Genomic DNA, 20,991 nt, shown 5'->3' on the forward strand with positions numbered 1-20,991 from the left:
CCACACACACAGCACTCCACCCACAATACTCATCTGTCCTTCCAAAAGTGGTACTTGCTTTATCTGTGACAAAAACCAGATTGAGTCTGGCCAAGTCCTGCTCTTACCTGACACTCATCAGGCTGGTGTTGGCCCGTGTTCAACTCCTGACACCAAAAGCCCTCAGAAGGAAGCAGGGAGTTCGTGAAGGTTTGGTGGGAAGAGGGTGAGGTTTAACAGACACCTTGCCAGGGAAATCTCCTGAGACTTTTCCTTGAGAAGCCCTTCCCTCAGCAACTGCCCTACCCCCCAGTCTCCTCAGACACAAGCCATTCCCAAACGCTATCAGTGCTGTGTCCTCCACCCGTAAACTGAAAACTAGCCGGACACAGATCGGCAGCAGCAAAACAAGCTCTCCTCAGTCAAATTTTAACCACCAATTATGCCTCAGGCTTATCTCGGCGGTGGGTGTGGGGGGGAGAGACATAGTTCAGCTGGCTACTGTTTTTACTTACAGAATCACCTGTGGATTAACAGACTGTTCGTGATTAACCATTTTATCACCCGAGTCCTGTCTGTGTCTCTCCAAGTCCTCCAAGACTATAAATTCCTTGGGGGGTGGGTATTTATCTCTGCTCTTCGCTGTTGTATCTCCTAGACCTTACCACTGTGGGCTTGCCACAGAAAAGACCACGAAGAATTTTTGGATGAAGTATGGGTGGGCGCCTTACATCCTCTTTCCGTGTTTGGACCTCATTCACTGGCAGGTCCTAATGCTTGCCTGAGCAGCACTGTTGTTCACCAGGCATCTTTTGGAGACTTGCTTCTCTTTCAGAATGCTTACCATTAAAGCTTAGTAATAACTTGTTTACTGTTTGCTTCCATAATTGTTTCTTTCCCATGTTTCTCCTTCAAAATATTGCCCTGGAATATGGACATCATCTACTTGCTTTCAGGAAATGTGAAACCGTTCCACTACATCTTTTCTAGTCTTCCTCTAAATGTGTCACCAAAAAACCTCCAGGTCATAAGTTCTTCATCTGCAGAAGTAGAGTAATTATTCATTTTTTTAAAAAATATTTCTTTTTTTTGAATCGAGAAAACTTCACTAGGAAATCATACTTGAAGTACATCAATGTCCTTCTTTTCCTCCTGTCGTCTAGCAAATATTCATCGAATGTTTGATGGAAGCCAGGCTCAATGCTATGCACATTGGCATTTACTGTCTCATATAGACATATAATATCTACTAGTTTTTGTTGATGTAGTAAAGTAATAACAGAAAAAAGTCACAGAGAAAGTCACAACAGAATATTTGGAACATATACAGTACCATAAAAAAGAATCACATAATCAGAGCTAGAAACACAAACTGCCATCACTTTGACAGATTTCCTTCTAACTTTTCCATACATACATGTACTTTCTATGTATGTGGAAATATATTTCCATGAAATAACAATTTATATACAATTTTGTAATGTCCCCCCTCAACCATATATTTAGATATTTTCTTGTGGCCACTAAAAATTCCTCATTTCAAAAGCTGCACCATAGCTTATTTCTCCCTAATTTTAGATGTGTGATTGGTCCTAATTTTCTGACATTTTAAAAAGGAGACACTATATATCTTTATGCATTATTTTTGTGATCGTTTTTGACTATTTCTATAGAATCCACAGATATGGAATTATAGGATCAAAGTGTATAAACATTTTTAAAGCTGAGAAATATTCTTATAAAATTGTTTTCCAGTAAAGTTCTATCATTTTATGCTCCCACTGATAGTATATAAAATATCCCATTTCATTGCATTCTGTCAATATTGAATATTAGAATTTAAGAAAATATTTTCTACTAGATATATTAGTTATTATTTTAAATTTTTACTTTCCCATTACTAGGTAGTTCAAACACTTAAAAATACAACAAACTCAGCAAGAGAGCTAATTACCATTTTTTGAGGTAATTTTCCCACTGAGTTATTAGAGTTTTCATATCAACTTAAGGGTATTCTTGTATTGAGGATAAATTCTTGTATTAAGGATAAAATTAACTGCCAGATTTGTTCTGCACAGTACTGTAGGGTCTTTTTTTCCTTTCAAATTTTGTTCAGAATATTTTTAGTTCTCAGGATTTAAAATTTTTATGTAATCCAGTCTAATGTTCATTTCATCTATGATTTTTCCACTTTTTTTCTTCCCTCATCTTGAGGTCACATAAATGCCTAAATTTTCTCCTAGTTTTAAAATTTTTTAATGTATCTGAAATTTGTTTTAGCACATAATGGAAGGAAAGGGTTTTACATCGAATATTTTTTCAAATTACTAGTTTTCTCAAGCCTATTTATCGAGAATCCGCCCCTTTTTCATTTATTTGAGATGACTCTCTTCATCACATCTTGAAGTCTACACTATGTCAATACTATCTTTTTCTGGATTATCGATTCCATTCTATTTTCTCTATTACTCAATATCCGTTGCCATTCTATCATGATACTTTTAAATTATTATAGTCTTGTACTATGTTTCAGTTAAAAACAGTGCAATTTGCTATATTTTTCTCCATTTTCACAATTTTCTTAACTCTTCTCATCTGCTATGTATTCAGATAAACGTTAAAATAATTCCATTTTAGCCTCCAACGGTGGGTGTTAGTAGCTTCACTGTACAGATGAGGAACTGAGTCTCAAAAAGGATAAGCAGCTCAAAATCACACATCTGAGTGGAAGAGGCATAAAATAAAATAATTTCTTTTAACATCTCTTTCAGCTCTGCGATGCTACAGTTTTTTAGCAAAGAAAACGTGAAAATCATTAGCCCTTCTTTCCTGTGTGCCTCCTCTAGTGGCCAAAATAGATATTGCAGTTTCTCAAGCCAATGTTCTACAGTAACTATAAAACATTCCTGTGCATTTAGCTTAATTTTTTAAATTCACTTTAAAATTAACTTACACAAAGTTATGATATTATTTGTCTCCAATTTGGGGATCATGTAGTGCCAGGATTTTCTTAGCAAAGAGCAGCCTTTGAAGATGTTGATTAAAAACTCAAGTGAATATAAAGTAAAATTTTATAAATTCCATGGGTTTTAAAGGAATAACAATGGTAGATACAAAGACCCTCCAGATGTTTCTTTGTTTCTTTTTTCCTCCCTTGACGTCATGTAAGTACTTTCATGAATAACTATTTTTCAATTACCCCTCTAAGCCATTTCTTGTTTTCTTCCCTTCTCCTTGTTCTAGTCCCTTTGTGTTAAGCAGTGGCACAAAGGTCCCTCAACAGGGGTGCAGTGGGGACGGGAAGCCAGCCTGTGTTCAGGTAGTCACTCTGGGGCTCTGGCTAGGTCCACACCAGCCCAGAGGAAGGTCCACCTGTTTGTAATTCCCACAGAGCTCTGGGGTATGCTAACCTGGGGCTGCTTCATGGCCCCACAGCCACTTGGTTGAAACCTGTCTCACCTTCTTCCCTGTTCATTCTCTGTTATTTTGATGGTGGTATTGTTGTTTGGGATTTTTTTTCTTTTTGCCTTTTTCTTTTCTCCTTCTTCCTTCCCAATTCCATCATCCTTCAATTTCTTCTTTCTTATCTCTTCTTCACCTGTAAGAAAAGAAACATAGTAAAATTTAATGCTTACTTACTAATAAGATAATGTGTAAATCAGAAATTTTAAATAAACTTTAAAGATTAAGCCAAACATATGTTTATACATCATGAAAACCCAACCAAGCAAATAGCACAACAATAAAAAGAAAAAAAATTCTGGAAAGCACTTGACAAAATGCTTTATTTGAAATGCTAAAGAAAATGCTGAAATCCTTAAAGACAAGGGTTGTCTATTTTACCTCCCACCTGTGGGTGTTTAATAGTCTCTTTTAGTAAGCCCATTCATGCTAAATGAATTAGTATTTAACACAATGCGGGACACAATTTGGAAAAAAAAAATAAACAGCAGAAAGATTAGGCCCATTATTCATCAGGGATTAAGGACTGACAATATTGATTCTCTCCTGGATTTGGTTCAGAAAGAGGGGGGTAATAATAGTTGCCTAATTAACTAGCATGTTGGGTAGATTAAAGTGCTTTGTAAACATTAATTAAAGATGCAGGGAGTTAGATCAGTCCAGTGTGTTATTAGTGAAAAAGGTCCCTCCTTTAATCAGGTATGTCTTCCTGGGGAGGACAAAGAAATGAGCTAAGGACTAAAGTATTGGGGCTCAGCCCTGAGTGCCGCCCGTGACTCAGCCCTGCGGTGCCTCCAACCACTTCCTTCCTCAGTTTTCTGTAAAATGGGGATACGCTACACGTAGCATTTTGGAATGTAGGTTTTGTAATGTCTGCCAGCGGAGTCCCCAACAAACCCTACAATTAATAAAGCCCGTAACTCTTGCTTTCTCCCTCCCTCGGACCTGTGCCGCCCGGTGGAAACACTGGTCCCATTAGCTCTCAACAACTTGATGAAAGCCTTCCACAACCGGCAGTTAACCTCAGTCGGTATTTCCACCGCGATGGAGAAAAGAAGAAAACAGCACCCAGCAGTGGGGTCAGGAGCTCCGGGAGAAGGTTCGTCGCCTCTCTGAACCACGGGTTTCCCTCAGTGAGAAACGGGGCACAGAATCAGAGGCTAGTTCTACGGGTTACGTGAAATAATGGGTATGTTCAATGCCTTTTCCGAGGGTTATAAAAATCCTATGTTTGGGAGTTATTATCACTAAAAATAACACAACCTCTCAAAGCTGACGATGCGGCGGTGAGGGGGAACAAGCCCCGTCTCCCTCAGAGTTCCAGACGCAAACCCCAGTTGCTCTTCTCGGCGGCTGTAACTCGGGGAGGGCGCGATGGAGTCCCCAACTCAGACCTCCCGCGGAGACCGAGGACACCCCCCTCCAGAGGCGGCCTCCGGGCGGCAGCGGCGTGGGTGGGTGGGCTGTCCCTTTAAATGCCCAGGGCGCACGCCGTGCGTTTTGGGGGGCTGAGCCCTGGCGGGTAGCGCGCGGCAGGGCTGTGCAACGCGCAGAAGCGGACGCGCTGCGTGTGGGGGAGGGGGAGGGCGCGGCGGGGGTGCGGACGCCGGCGCGGTTGCGAGCGCGAGGCGGGGAGCGCGCGTCGGCTGTGCGAGTGCCGGGCAGGCTGGGAGCGCGCGGCCAGGAGTGAACGGCAGCCGTGGGAGCGCGCGGCGGGGAGCGCGCGGCGGAGCGGCCTGGGACTGTCCGCCAGGCGCGCGCGCGGGCTGACCGGAGAGCAGGCGGCGTGAGGGCTCTGGGTCGCCGTCCGGGTGGGCACCTGCGGTCCCGGGCGCGGGGGCTCCTTCCAGGTGAGTTTGAACTTTGGGATCGCGGACTGGGTCAGGGCGGCGGGCGGGCACGTCCGTGAGCGGGGCGGCGTTTAGAGTCTGTAGAGGGAGGCTTGGGCTCAGGTGGGTTTCGAATAGACAAGGGTGACCCCCTTTTCTTGTGGCCCGGCTGTGTGCACTTCCCACGCTTCCCTGCCGGCGCCCGGGTTGCGTGGATCTTTTCTCGCTCGCCAGTGTCCTCCACAACGCTCGCCCAGCCTCTTGGAAGTTAGGAAAGACGCGCAATCCGAGGTACCGTGGTCAACCTGGGGGCCTCACCTACGGGAAACCCAGTGCCTCCTTTGGGATTTCAGGGGTACGCCTGCGCCCCAGGTCGGGGAGGTAGGGAGAACGCGGAGATTTTTGGCTCCGAGGTTATTCTATTGGGGGCCGCGAGGTGGTCCGAGGCACGTGTTTAACTTGGGGGCTCAGAGCGGTTACGGGTGATCCCCACGGCCCTTCCCGCAGTCTTTCTAGACTTGTCGCCTGACTCGCTGCGGTGGCCCTCGAACTCCGGGGAGCTCTGCCTCACACTACGGAGAGGAGGGTGGGAGACGTTCATATTGACAGGAGGTAGCCAAAGCCACCTGTTAAACTTGGTGCAAAGTGACCACTAGATTTTCTACCCCACCTCCGCTCCCCAACCCCCAATCACCGGCAGGTAGCTGAATCAAGTGGGAATGTGTAGGATCAGCAGTGAATCGAGGCCGGGAGGGATTAAAAAAGAGAAGAAAATGTGACCGATGTGATGCAGTTTAACAAAAGGCAATACAATAAACTCCAGTATTTCTCCGCGGCTTTGAAAGTTTCCCAGTATTGTTTTACGGAGTCTAAATTTAAGCATCTAGCTTTTTTTTTTTTTTTTAACCGCAGGAACTAACCTCAGAAAATTCTTAACTCTTTGCGGGGCAGGATAGTTGGTACAGAGCAGAAAACTTAAACAGTGAGTAAAAGAAAGTAGTTTTTTGTGCCTCGCCCACTCCCGGCCTCCCTCCCAAAGAAAGTAAAACAAACGTTCAGGTCTGTTGCAGGGAGATTGTAGGAAGAAAGTTCCTTCTGGCTCCAATTTTAGTGGAAAACTTTTTTTTTAAATCTGCATTTCTGAAAGACACAGAAACATCAAGCCAGGTGTAAGTGTAGACTTGAGAAAGATGCTCACCAGAGAAATGTTTATTAAAGATACTTTTCTACTTTATTTTTTTTTTTAAAGCACTGAATACCTAGGGCTCTAGCATGCACTAAAAAGTTAGTCCTCAAAGTTCCATGCCTGAATGTTACAGATTGTTTTTCTAGGTGGAGGAGGTATTTCGTTCATGAGGCCAATGTGGAAATACAAACAAATGCCCTGTTTACTTGGGATTGGGTGGGAAGGACGGAAGTTGTCTAAAATCTCTCTTGCCAAACTTGACAGTGTATGTATGGAATCTTGTGTATTTTCTTGCCCAGACCAATAAGAGCCACTTTTAGCTGACTGGATAGGTTCCTTGGTAACAGCATTTCAAGTGAGCTTTTCTTTGAAAATTTTGGACGCTGATAATCTAGAAGCAACACATTTTCTCCATTTCTAAAAATCAGGAAGCCAAAAATTAGAGTAACATAGGCTAGTAATAATTTAAAGAAGATTGGAAAGATGAGAGATGCTTTTAAGAAGATTTGAGTGTGTCAGGCAGGATGACATCCTTAAGTGGTACAGACTGAGTGCTCTTTAATTCATGCAGTGATATTTGGGGATTGACCACCTACACCATGCTGAGTACTGAGTTCATCTTTGGGCACACAAGCATATCTAGATATCAGCCATATGGCCCAAACTGACTGAAATCAGATCAAGTAAGCCTTCATCAGGAGCTGAAGATAACACCTGGCCGCCGTTCCAAAGTTCTCAGACACCTAAGGAGTCTAGAGTTGGCACTCTGTGTTGATTCTAAAGATCATCTCAAGTAACTAACTGCAAGGAGTAGAAGCCTAGAGGGAGAGAGGTGAAAGGTTTTGGTGGAGCTGAGCTAAGAGCAAGGGAGCCTCTGGAACAAAAGTTCAGGTGCATCTTATCTACATGGTTGTGGGACAGCCGCCAGGGCATGGAGGCTATTCAGGGGTTGGTGCTAGGGAATCCTAGGAGCATCCCAGAACTTGAGCTCTCTGCTTTGCTGAAGGGCAGCATTGCATTTCAGTTTCCACTGGTGGTAACGCTGGTGGCTTCTGAGCTGATGGCGTACTCTGAGGAATGATGCATCCTGCCACCCTCTGATACACTGTAGCACATCAGTCCCTCTTGAATCTTGAATGATCTGCTGACCATTGCAGAGAAGCTGTCCACACTGACACAGCAGGGTCAGCATGGAATCCCTGGTAGTACTCTCTGTCTGCCGGGAGCCACAGTGATGCCCTTGTTCCCCTTCTAGACTCACAGCACTCATATTGAAACCTATTTTAAGAAAGTAAGTGCTGGTTTTATAATCCATGCGGTCAAGATTGGTGGCAAAGAAACTTGTACGGCAGAACAGTCCACTTTGTTGGAGAGAGACGGGGTAGTGCTTTATGAATGCAGAGCTTCAGACTGGATCTTTGCAAAGATCCTAGCACTCCAAAGCCTTGAATCTCTTCATTTTTGTTCTTAAATTGGAGTTAAATATATATAACATCAAATTTATCATTTTAAAGTGTACAAATCAGTAGCATTAAGTACATTCACATTGTACATGTTTGAGAATGTTTTCTTTAATTTTTTTTCTGTAGAGGTCTGCAGATATCCATTAAATGAACCTTATTAATTGAATTATTCCTCACTAAGTTTGTGTCTGCTTAAGATGTCAATAATTGAGAGAGGTACAGATGGTCCTCCACTTGACGATTTTTAAACCTTATAATGGTGCGAAAGAGTATAGATTCAGTAGAAAAAGTACTTAGGATTTTAAGTTGGATCTTGTCCTAGGCCAGCAATGTGTGGTCAGTCCTCTCTTGGATGCTGGGCAGTGAGCCGCAGCTGCCAGGCATCCAGCAATCATGAGGGCGGGTGGGCCATCCCGACAACCATTCTGCACCCATCACCACTCTGGTCTTCAGGTCTGACGTTCAGTACATTACATGGGATAATCAACACTTTATTATCGAATAGGTTTTGTGTTAGAGGATTTTGCTCAAATGTAGGCTAATGTGAGTGTTCTGAGTACATTAAAAGTAGGCTACGCTAAGCTTTGATGTTCAGTAGGTTATGTGTATGAAATGCATTTTCAACCTAACATAGATTTATCGGGATATAACCTTATCATAAGTCAAGGAAGATCTGTATATTGAAAGATAACACTGCAATGGGGGATTTGTCACTATCGCCTTGTATTTTGAGCTAGAAAGTATTCTCAGACTTTGTGCCTACATCTTTATATATGAATACCTAAAAATGCGCATCTGTAAGTTTATATTGGTAGATGCACAGTGTCTAATAGGAATTGAGCTTTTATTATTACATGATTACTCTCATCACTAATGAGGATTTTTGCCTTAAAATCTATTGTGCCTTGGGACGCCTGGGTGGCTCAGTTGGTTGGACGACTGCCTTCGGCTCAGGTCATGATCCCGCAGTCTCGGGATCGAGTCCCGCATCGGGCTCCCAGCTCCACGGGGAGTCTGCTTCTCCCTCTGACTTCTCCTCGCTCATGCTCTCTCTCACTGTCTCTCTCTCAGGTAAATAAATAAAATCTTTAAAAAAAAAAAAATCTATTGTGCCTTATGTAATACAGCCAGAAGGGATCCTCTCATTGTTGCCGTTGTGAATACTGGCTTGATGTCATCTTTTCCCATCATTTTTATTTTCTTCTAAATGTCTTTACTGAAGTATAATAGACATTCAATAAACTGCACATATTTAAAGTGTTAAAAAAGAAAAAAAGGTACATTCACCGTGTTGTGCAACCATCACCACTATCTAGTTCCAGAACTTTTTCATCACCCTGAAGGGAAACCCCATTCCCATTAAAGAGTCACTCCCCTTTTCCTCCCACTCCAGCCTCTGGCAACCACTAATCTGCTTTCTTTCTCTATGGATTTCCCTGTTCTGGCTATTTCATGTCAGTGGAATCATACAGCATGCGGTTCTTTGCAGCTGGCTTCTTCCACTTAGCAATGCTTTCAAGATTCATCCATGTGAGAGCAACCAATGTGAAAGTGTACATCAGTACTTAATCCCTTTTTTATTATTTATTTATTTTTTAAGATTTTATTTATTTATTTGAAAGAGAAAGAAAAAATGAGAGAGCACACAAACAACGAGGAGGGGCAGACAGAGGGAGAAGCAGACTCCCTGCTGAGCAAGGAGCCCAACCCAGGGCTGATCCCAGGACCCCCAGATCATGACCTGAGCCGAAGGCAGATGCTTAACTGACTGAGTCACCCAGGCGGCCCCACTTCATCCCTTTTTGAAAGGCTGAATATTTCCTCGGATAGGCCACAATTTGCTTATCCATTTATCAGTTCATATACGTTTGGGTCGTTTCCACCTTTTGGCTGTTGTGAGTAGTGCTGCTAAGAACACCCATGTACAAGTTTTTGTTTGAAAACTTGTTTTAAGTGTTTTGGGGTCTGTTCCTAAGAGTGGAATTCCTGAGTAATACGGTAATGTGGTGTGTAACCTATCAAGGAATCACCAGACTGTTTTCCTCAGCAGCTGCACCGTTTTACACATTCTCACCAGCAATGTATGAGCGCTCCAGTTTCTCCACATCCCGTCGACACTTGTGTGTGTGTGTGTTTAAATTGCCATCCTAGTGGACATGAAGTGGTATCTCACTGTGGTTTTAATTTGCAGTTCCCTAATGACTAATAGTGTTGAACATCTTTTCATGTGCTTGTTAGCCACTTAGAGGTCTTCTTTGGAGAAATAACAATTCAAGGACTCAGTTCTCTTTTGTATTTGCTTTTGTATTGCCAAAATCTTGCATGTGAGCAAGTGTAGTTATTTTTATAGGGCTTGGTTTGTCTATTGTGTTCCTTCTCAAACCTTCATTCTGTTGTTTAGGGGGTTTTCCCCCTGCTTTCTTTTTCAGACGTCAGCTGCTCCTCCTAGGAGACTAATTGTCTGACTAGTGCTTTGAAATATTTCATATTCTGCCTATTTTAGGTATTGATTGTTCCAAAGGCCTGGGTTATTCCTTTGTTCATTCAGCAATATTTGAAGATTGGCCACCAGCATTGTCCTGTGCACTGAGCTAGTCACTGGGTGTACAAACATACCAGTCTTCATGGGCTTCTCTTTTTGATTTCTGTAGATATCTTTTATTTTTTTTTTTTAACATATTAGTAGAGCCTGGCATAGGGAAAAAGAAGAGCACTCAGCTGGAGGTGAGGGAGTTTGCCTCATGTTTTGCAGGGTTCACCAGCTTGCGTTTCTGGAACTTTTCTGGTCTGTGAAATTTGGGGTAGGAAATTTGGGTATGAATTCTCAGACCCCTCTGACCTTGAAACTAATTATTGTTAAGTTAAGGATTCATAACAGTTTTCTTTTGCACACCTAATTCTGTGAGGGTACTGAAAATAGTTTATGTTGCACAGTATACTTAAAGGAACTATCTTGTGTGGGGTGGAGGGGGAAAGATGCTTGTGCTCCTGTCCACTAGATGACACAGGTGAGTTTGGTCGATTGCTTCCTTCCAAGATGGGGCAGTTGGTATTTTCTGTAAATATTCAAAGGGTTTGAAGAGCTTCAGTGAGCATTTAAGTTCCTACCATGGTAGGCACAACTGGGAATGTAGACATGGATAAGGGGTGGATCTTGCCTTTGAGAAATTCATGATCTAATAAAGGAGATAGGATAAATGTCATAGGAGTCAAATAGCAGCGACCCTCTGCTCTCTTTTGGGAGCAGAGGACATAGATATTCTTTCCTTCAGGGCATCAGAGCATCTCTTGGAGAATGTAATGTTGAAGCTGGGCCAACAACGGGAGAATACTGGAAAATCAGAGTGGTAGAATGGTGGCTTGGATTAGAAGGCAGAGGAGGTTAGTCTTGTATCTGGGGGCATTAACCATGGAAGACGGCAGGTCTTATCTTCCGGCTTCACTGTGGAGTAGACTTTTGTAAACACAGGGAGTAACTTGATGTTGAATGGGATGTTCATTGTTGAGGAGGGAAGATAGAAATATGAGATAAGATGGTACAAACAGGGGTTGGCACTGAAAATGTCAAATCTTGACTAGATGTTTCAGTGCAAGAAGTGTTTTAAAAAGCATTATTCCTGAGTGGAGAACTAAGGATCTAGACCCAGATCCTTCTGACTTGCCAAACCGACTTAAGGGCTTTGGGCCTCAGTTTCCTCACCTGCTAAGTTGCCCTCCATACACACTAGATAAACCAACGAATTTGGTGACTGAGGTCCTGCTAATACTGCAGGCAACATCACTTCATGAATCCGCTATCTTACAGTGTATCTGAGGTGAATATGTTGTGTACTGAACACTTTTTCTCTGCGGACTCCTATTGTGATTTTATTGATCTTTTTTTACCTTATTTTTTCAGGATGGGGGGGAGGGGCAGAGGGCGAGAGAGAATCTCCGGCAGACTCCATGCCTGACGCGGGGCTCAATCTCAGGACCCTAAGATCACAACCTGGCCCAAAATCAAGAGTTGGAAGCTTAGCAGACTGAGCCACCCAGACACTCCTCCTACTGTGATTTTAGAGGTGTCTTCTGAGGAAAAACATTTTTGTATCAACATGTAGTAAATCATACTTAAACCACAATTTCATTTTAAGGAATATATATATATATTTTTTTTTGAATATATATATATTCCTTAAAATGAAATATATATATATATTTGCTATGACTAATTATCAATTCTAAGAACATTAAATTAACCATATATAATTACCAATATTCTGCTATTTTCAGCCTATGCATATGACAACTTCATATGATTCAATCTAATATTAGTGGCCCGGTTGTTAGACCCTTCCCTTTCCAACCATTGTAAGAATGTAGTCAGTGAACTGGAAAATTCACAGAAAAACACAGTATATTTAAATATTGTGTTTCTTAGCTAATTCCCATTTTTTCAGGATGAAAGTTCTTACTGACAGTATTCCCAGGAGTCTAAGAAGAGTCTGGGGAGAAGAAGGGAGCCTCTGTATATACACCCACAGCAGCAGGGCTAGAAAAGAAGTCTTGGAAGGTGGGGTTAAAGGTCCATTGCAGTGGGTTGACCCAGTGGGATGTCTTGAGTGAGCTTTGCTTCCCCCTGGCTTGTAATTAAATCTGTTCAACTTGAGATAAGATATGTGAATCAGATCTCTACTTCCAATCTAACCAGGTGTTAAAATACCAATACTAGATGAACATACTCTACCTCAGCTTTATTTTCATTGTGAGGATGAAAGAAACACTCAGCTGGGGACGCCTGGGTGGCTCAGTCGTTAACCTTCAGCTCAGGTCATGATCCCAAGGTCCTGGATCAGCCCTGCAATGGGCTCCCTGTTCCACGGGAAGCCTGCTTCTCCTTCTCCCACTACCCCTGCTTGTGTTCCCTCTCTTGCTCTGTCTCTTTCTATCAAATAAATACATAAAATCTTAAAAAAAAAACCAAAACACTCAGCTAAGAACTTTGAGCTTCTCAGAAAGAAACAGTATTATACAATAATAAGGCATGATTATTCTAAGTAAAAAGTATGAATTTTATCTCACCATTTTAGCATGTAGGGGGTACTCTGTTAATATTTGCTGAATACATTCAGAGAAAGCACCCAGGCTTGTTTAACAAAAATAAAAGTTAAATGGGGATTTTCTTCTAAAAAATTTCCATAAGGGGGTACCTGGGTGTCTCAGTGGGTTAAGCCTCTGCCTTCGGCTCGGGTTATGATCCCAGGGTCCTGGGATTGAGCCCCGCACCAGGCTCTCTGCTCAGCAGGGAGCCTGCTTCCCCCCTCTCTCTGCCTGTCTCTCTGCCTACTATGTGATCTCTGTCTGTCAATTAAATAAATAAAATCTTTAAAAAAAAAATTTCCATAAGAATCCAGAAATAGGCAGTAGGCATACAGAATGTCAATTTTCTTCCTTTTGATGAGCTAAGAATTAAATTCAAAGTGTCCATCTTTGTATACATTTGTATTTCATCAGGTAGAACTGGATTTTCTCTTGTAGATGTTATTTTGTTTTTGTCATTCCTTCTTGTTACAAGGAACTCATCTGAAATCTAGTCGAGGTTGTTTTCAGGTGAGGCTTCACTTTAGGAAAATCTAATTTCCACGCCTTCTGTTCAGTGATAGGAAACGGATAACAGAAGGTTTCTTCCCTTAGGGCCTGTTAACCTAGCCTAGCTAGGTGAGGCCTCAACCCTGAACTTGTTTGCTTAAGTGTAGGCACATCAGTTACTCTCAGGTGCTGCCAGGCCCTCAGTAAATTACCATCTCCTATAAACAGCTGAAACTGTTCACAGTTGAGGCAGTCTGAAATAAATCTTGCTTTTCAACATTGTTCAGAAAGAGCTTTTCAAAAGAAAAAAAAAGTCTAAATGAAAGCATGACAATTGTTCTGGAAAAGTAAAATTACTAGCCTTTAAAATGTATAATTGTATTTAATACGCTTGAGTGCCAGTTAAGAGTTTCAGGTCCTAAATTCTTACAGCAGACATTTCGGTAGTAAGGGAAAAAACCCAACTCAGAGAAAAAGCCAAAAAATCACATGTAAGGGATGCTAAAACCGTTGGCCGCATTAACATTTTAAAATTTCACGGGCGCCTTGGGGGGCCCAGTCAGTTAAGCGTCTGCCTTCAGCCCCGGTCCTGATCCCCAGGGTCCTGGGATGGAGCCCCCATAGAGCTCCCTGCTCAGCAGGGAATCTGCTTCTCCCTCTCCCTCTGCTCCTCCCCCTGCTCATGCTTTCTCTCTCTCTTAAATAAATAAATATTTTAAAAAAAATTTTTTTTAAATTCCAGAACAAAACTAAATCTCTAACTCCTAGCACCAACCAGCTTCCATCCGAAGAGGACTTTCCTCTGATCTTCAGGGCTGGGGGCTAGTCATAGTTTGCCAGTTGACTCAGTGAATATTTTTTTGGAAGCTTTCTCGTCTTTCCAAGGTTTTTGTTTCCTTGACATTGAGAAAGAGCCCATGCCGAAAAATAGTAACTACATATTTCTTTTATTTCAGCTGTTTATTTGTCAGAGTCTTATTTTTGAAGTTGATCTTGGGTATAGATTAGCACCTATAGTTGTACACATGCCTGCATTTACGCTGATACGTATTACATGTTAACATTGGGAGTGGTACTGGTTTGTTGGACCTGGTGTATTTATTGGTGCTGACTTTTTAACAGATCATCACTCGTGAATCTAAGTGAAACGTCTCCTCTATGGCTGTAATTTGAAGTCACTTCCCCTGTGTTCTCCATTTGTCTTTGATTGAAATAGATAGGTTGAATGAAAGTAATTTCATCTAAATCTGACTGCTTTGGTCTTTCAGTATGAGAGAGGGATAAGGATGGTCATCCCAGTGAAGCTACCATGTTTGAAAGGACTCCTAAGTGTGGAAGCCTTTCACTTAGATCAAAGGTCTGTTTTAAGGATAGGACTTAAAAATAATAATAAGATGGTTTCAAAATATAAATGTTGTGAAGTACTGAATAGCAAGTCTCCATTTGGTGACACGTTTTCTGAAGTCCTGTGGCTATATTGAAAAAACAGAGCTCTTTGCCCACAATAAATTGGTTAAATCCCTAATTAATTTGACTAATAGGAAAGAGAATATCAGCGTTCAGTTTTCTTTTCACATATGGATTGGGGTAATATAAAATAATGGAAGGGGCACCCGGCTGCCTCTGTTAGGGGAATGTGTGACTCTTGATCTTGGGGTTGTGAGTTTGAGCCCCACATTGGGGGTAGAAGTGACTTAAAAATAAAATCTTTTTTTTTTTTAAGATTTTATTTATTTATTTATTTGACAGACAGAGATCACAAGTAGGCAGAGAGGCAAGCAGAGAGAGAGGAGGAAGCAGGCTCCCTGCTGAGCAGAGAGCCCCATGCGGGTCTCGATCCCAGGACCCTAAGATCATGACCTGAGCCGAAGGCAGAGGCTTTAACCCACTAAGCCACCCAGGCGCCCCTTAAAAATAAAATCTTAAAAAAGAACAAGAGTTGGTATCATTCATAACTCCATCTTCTAGTTAATTTCTTGTTATAAATAACTCATTTTTAACACACACTCTTTACATAAAAGACAGGAATCAAGACAGAACCAGACAGAAATTATAAAAGTAGGACTCCTGCCTTTTTTGTTCAAGTAAATCAACATAAAGTGCCTATCACATTCATTGGTGTTCACATGAATGAATGTTGTCAGGAGCTACTAGCATTAAGGCCAACAATGGCTATTTTGTGTTTACTTGCGAATTTCATCTAGGAGTGTGTACATTCCAGTAAAAATGGCTGTTCTCTTTATTCTCACCCACTGCTTAACCATATGAAAAAGCCCATTCATGATAATGAGCTGTGGTGACTTAGAAACCATTTCCACTGCAAAACTGCTTCGTTTTTAGTGTTCTTGAAGGTCAAAAACAAAACAAAACACCCCCCTCCCAACACACACACACGAAACCAAAATACCAACAGCCTATACCTTTGAAAGCAGCTTGGCTGTTAAATCATCATACTGGGATTTCTCAGGCTATAGCTTTAAAGGTCATTCCTTTCCTAGGATTGTTTTTCTACGTTTCAGAAAAAGTCTTCACAGAATTCCTGTGCATGGAAGCAGGAGAGACCAAGTTGATGGAGCAGGACTCGGGTGGGGAGGGATCCTGCCCGTTACTCACAGGTGCGCACACCGACCTTCCTGCACAGCCTGATGTGGGAAAGGGGCCGTTTCTAAGATGACTTGTACCCCTTTCCCAGCTCAGCTGTGCTTCTGCTGACTGCATTTTAGCACTGTTGGGTAACGGTGGTATCTGGACAATGTGTGCAGGTCTATAAAAGCAGTTTTCTTTTTGAAGTGTCCTGTCGGCACATTGAGCAAAAATTAGTTCCACATCACTTGGTTAAGGTGGATAATTTTTCCATTCATGTTCAGAATGAACAAAGGCAGTAATCACTCTCGCGATTTTGTTCAGCCTGTCTGTAGGGCATCTAAGCCTTGTAAGGTATGATTCCCTGCCCCCCACCTTGTAGGTACAAAGCCCAATAGTTGAAGGTGAAGGAACTTCATCTACTTGTTCTAGCTTAGATGCAGCAAATGGCGTTAGATCAGCCTTTCCCTGGTTAATTTCAGGCTAAACCGCAATCCAAGAAAAGTTTATCTTTGTGGTTTCTCCTTCCTTTGAAAGCACTTCCCTCCTGCATTGCCCTGGGGTTTCTAGATTACATGTCTTCTCTTCCTCCCTCATTAAGTCCGAACCCATCCCTCTGTCCTGCATCATCTCCTTCCATGCTGGACCTTGCAGACTTCTCCGGGGTGATAAAATGATCTGATACATTGTTACTCTTCAAACTTCCAGGTCATCTTCCTTTTCTGTTTCCCCAGCAGTGGGAGGTAGGTGCCCAGCAGGTGGGGCCATGTTGTACCTGCCACTGGCTTGTCCTCTGGGTATGGAGATAAAACACAGTGTTGTGCATTATATTTACATAAATGGAATTGTGCTAACAATCTGACTATAACTTTTCACTCAAAACATTTTAGGATCTATGCATGCTGTTGTCCAGTTGATTGCTTTGGACTGAGGCACAGTTTTCCATAGAAAAAGCATTTACCAGGTTTTGACTTATTCTGGGAGTTCGTAGTGGATGATGAAACTAGATTCCCACCAGCTCAACTCTGCTACAGGCAAAGTTCCCCTGTATTCCTGGAGAATTCCCACGGAGTAGACTGAGCAGTGGGATTTTTGAATCACGGGTCATAGTTTCACCATACTGCCCCATTGCTCCACGGAGAGGTGAATTTCACATCCCCAACAATGAGTGGTACATGAAGTTTCCTGTTTCCCCACATTCTTGCTGGCGTTTGTTATTTTTCAGTTGTCTAATTTGTGCCAATCCAGTAGGTATAAGCTAACGTCTTACGGTAGTTCTAGGCTTGTATTTCTTCTGTTTCCCGGTAACATTGAACATCTCTCACATACCTCTTAGACACTTGGGTTTCCTCTCTGTGAACTGCTTAATCATATTCCTTGTTTGTAATTTTTTTCTCATGAGCTTCCTGTCTTGTTCCTGTTGGTTTACAAGAATTTTTTGCATATTCTATCTATCAGTTCCTTTTATGAGACCATGCACATCTCCCACCAGCCTGCCTCTTTTCTGTTAACGTGGCCTACAGTGCCTTCCATTTTTACATATAATCATTACAATTTTCACATTAGGACTTGTGGTTTTTTGAGTCCTAATGAACAGAAATATCAATGGAGCAGAACAGGAAATTCAGAAATAGAAACTACCACATAACCATTTAGCATAAAATAACATTTAGTACTTCAAGACAGCGGAAAAGATGAGTTTTCAACACTTGGCATTTGAGTAACTGCAGAGCCATTTTAGCTTGGGGATGGGGAAATAGATCTTTCCTTCATATTTCACACTAAGACAAATTCAAGTTGGGTCAGATATTTAAATATGAAAAGTGAAACCATAAAAATGCTAAGTAGAAAATATGAGAAGTATTTTATTTATATTCTTAGAATTTTTTTATTTTTTATTTTTTTTTAGTTCAAGTCTCAACATGGGATTTGAACTCAGGACCCTGAGATCAAGACCCAAGCTGAGACCAAGTGCAAGATGCTTAACTGACTCAGCCACCTAGGTGCCCCAGGAAAGGCCTTTCTAAGTTTGCAGAACCCATAAATTATAAACCAAAAGATTGATGAAGTCAACTATATAAAAACAAATTCTCCAAGTCAGTGCACAAGTTAAGAAAACATTTTTGCAATTTATGTCAAGCAGTTTCTGGGTTTTCTAGTCTGTTCCATGGGTGTGTTTACTGATCTAGCACCAGTACCTGTGTCTGGATTACTCTTACTTTATAATGACTCTGGAAGCTTGATGAGGCCAGTTCCTCCAGCTTCTTTAGGAGCTTCCTGGTTGTTCTTGGCTCTTTGTTTTTCCCAATACAATTTTCTCCTTTTGTTAAGCCCCTAATAAGTTTAAAAACCAACCTACTGGATTTTTCCAGAAACAACCCTGTTGTGATTTTGATGGCTCTGTTGGCTGCACTGTCCAACAGAACTTTCTAGGATGATGGAAAATTTCCATTAATTAATGTTTAAAATGTGGCTAGTGCAGCTAAGGAACTGAATCTTTTAATTTAATTTTAATTAAATTTAAGTAACCACACATGGCTAGAGTTTACTGGATGTCTATTCCTTCAGAGCAATTCAATTGTAGGAGACTAGCTCATCTTGATATTGACTGTTCCAGTCCTGAATATGGTCTCTTTATTAGTTCTTTATTGACTTTCAATAACATTTTATTATTTTTTCCAAAAAACTTTGTACATTTTTGTGCAACTCTAATATAATATATATACATATGTATATGCATATATATGTTATGCTATTTTATTTATTTTTTATTTTATGCTAAATGTTTTCTTAGTTATTGTTTGTGGCTAGCCTATAGAAATTGATTTTTTTATATATTGATTTATATCCAGTGACTTTATAAAAAACACTTGTTTTTTTTAAGATTTTATTTATTTATTTGACAGAGAAAGAGAGAGAGAGAGCAAGCATGGGGAGTAGCAGGCAGAAAGAGAGAGAGAGAGAGGCAGGCTCCCAGCTGAACAGGACGCCCGATGTGGGGCTTGATTCCAGGACCCCAAGAACATGACCTGAGCTGAAGGCAGACGCTTAACCAACTGAGCCACCCAGGGGCCCCAGAAAACACTTGTTGATTCTAATAATTTATGAGATTCTTGGTGTTTTCTACAAAGACCATAATTATCTGTAAATACTGACATTTTTGTTTCTTCCTTTTCAATCCTTATACATTTTTTTTCTTGCCTTATATGTGGGGTAGGACTTAAATAAAATACAGTATAGAGGATAGCAGTGGTGGTAATGAGAATGGCTTTAATGTTTTGTCACTAAGTATGATGTTTACTGTAATTTTTTATGGATATCTTTTATTGGGTTAGAAGTTCTCCCTTCATACTTTGTGAAGTTCATAAAAAATTATGCCTAATAGTAAATTCACTCGGTGCTTCAGATATTAAATCTTCTGTTTACCCCACCCACTTGAGTTTTTAAATTGCTATTAACTTTTTTTTTTTTAAGTTCAATTTGGTTCTTTTTCAAATTACCCTGGTCATTTTTTATGATGAGATGTTTTCCTTCTGTGAGGAAGAGAGAGTCATCAGAAGTATTTTTCATATAGCATTCCTCATCTAAAACTGTCTCGATATACCTGCCAAGCTATCTTATCCACCAGACTCTGGAAATGAGGATTTCTCCATGGGGCTGTTACCTTCTCTTTTCCCCTTAGCTAATCAGTAGGCTTCTCCTCTCCTTAAAAACAAAACAAAATAGGTAAACCAAACCAGTAACTGAAAATACCTATCTCCAACCCAGTTGTCCCTGTACCTACTATCTTTAATTTTTTTAATTTTTTTTGCTTTCCCATCACATCTCAACTTTTTTTTCCAAGTTTTTATTTTATTTCATTTTTTCATTTTTTTAAATGGGCTCCATGCCCAGTGTGGAACCCAACACAGAGCTCATGACTCTGAGATCAAGACCTGAGCTGAGATCAAGAGTCAGACACTTAACTGACTCAGCCACCCAGGGCCCCTTGAGTTTTTCTTTTAATTCCAGATAGTTAATATACAGTGTTATATTAGTTTCAGGTATACAATTTAGTGATTCAGCTGTTCCATAATCACAAGTGCACTCCTTCATCCCCATTACCCATGTCACCCATTCCCCGCCCCCCAGCCGGAGAGCACACCCCCAATGACTCAGTGCACACCCCACTTCTCCCGTCCATGCCTTGGCCCACTCTCGGGGGCTTTGGATCATCTCTGCACTGCTCTCTCTTTATAAGGTCAGTGAGTTCGTTGGGCAGTTTTTAGTCCTTACTCTGTTGCACCTTTTGGCAGCCAGAGTCCCCCTCTCTTTTGTTCTGAAAATACACTCCTGCCCTGCCTGTTAGTCGTGAAAATTTCATATCCTTTCCCTCCAACGTTTTTTCCCTTCCAAACTTATGGCCACAGTACTTTCCAGGTTTTTATCATTTCTTATGTGAACTGGTAAAATAACTTGATAATGGCTTTGATTGCCCCAGAGATAGATTATTTATTGGAGAGTGAGTATGTGCAGCATTCGAAAGACAGAAAAGATCATTTGGTGAAAGCGTCATCTCTACTCTCTCCTCCTGGCCATCCCTTTCTCCCTCCTTGCAGACAGTTCCCCTGTCTATCCTTCCAGAGAAAGTTTCTGCATAAATATATTTTCTCACTGATTTCCCTATCCAGGTGGAAGTATACGCCAGGTCAGTTCTTTCCCTTGCTCTTTCCACACACAAAACGTGTCCTGGAAACCACTCAGCTGCCCCCTCTTTTTTCCCCCCAAATCTTTTATTTATTCAATTGAGAGAAGGAGTGAGACGGAGAGAGAGAGGGAAGCAGATTCCCTGCTGAGCAGGGAGCCCAACAGATGTGGGGCTCGAACTCAGGACCCTGAGATCATGACCTGAGCTGAAGGCAGACGCTTAACCGGCTGAGCC

At 41.5% G+C, this 20,991-nt stretch overlaps 1 protein-coding gene and 1 long non-coding RNA gene across 3 annotated transcripts in view; one reads left to right on the plus strand and one right to left on the minus strand.

Annotated features, from left to right (window-relative positions):
* LOC308347254 overlaps nt 1-5,013 on the minus strand; it is a 71,543-nt gene extending 66,530 nt beyond the window's left edge. The window contains exons 1-2 of the long non-coding RNA XR_013967235.1: nt 4,705-5,013; nt 3,439-3,577 (exon numbers count right to left, since the gene is read on the minus strand). This is a non-coding gene — a long non-coding RNA (uncharacterized lncRNA). The remainder of the gene's footprint in view (nt 1-3,438; nt 3,578-4,704) is intronic.
* Nucleotides 4,461-20,991, plus strand: part of PROSER2 (proline and serine rich 2) — a 43,346-nt gene continuing 26,815 nt past the window's right edge. The window contains exon 1 of one of the 2 annotated variants that reach the window (XM_080810480.1): nt 4,461-4,630. The gene's annotated coding sequence lies outside the window, so the exon portion shown is untranslated. Of the gene's footprint in view, nt 4,631-5,119; nt 5,292-20,991 lie in introns of those variants that run through there. The other variant, XM_080810479.1, reaches the window with a different exon arrangement.

The sequence above is a fragment of the Martes martes genome (assembly GCF_963455335.1).
Source record: "Martes martes genome assembly, chromosome: 8".
NCBI lineage: Eukaryota > Metazoa > Chordata > Mammalia > Carnivora > Mustelidae > Martes > Martes martes.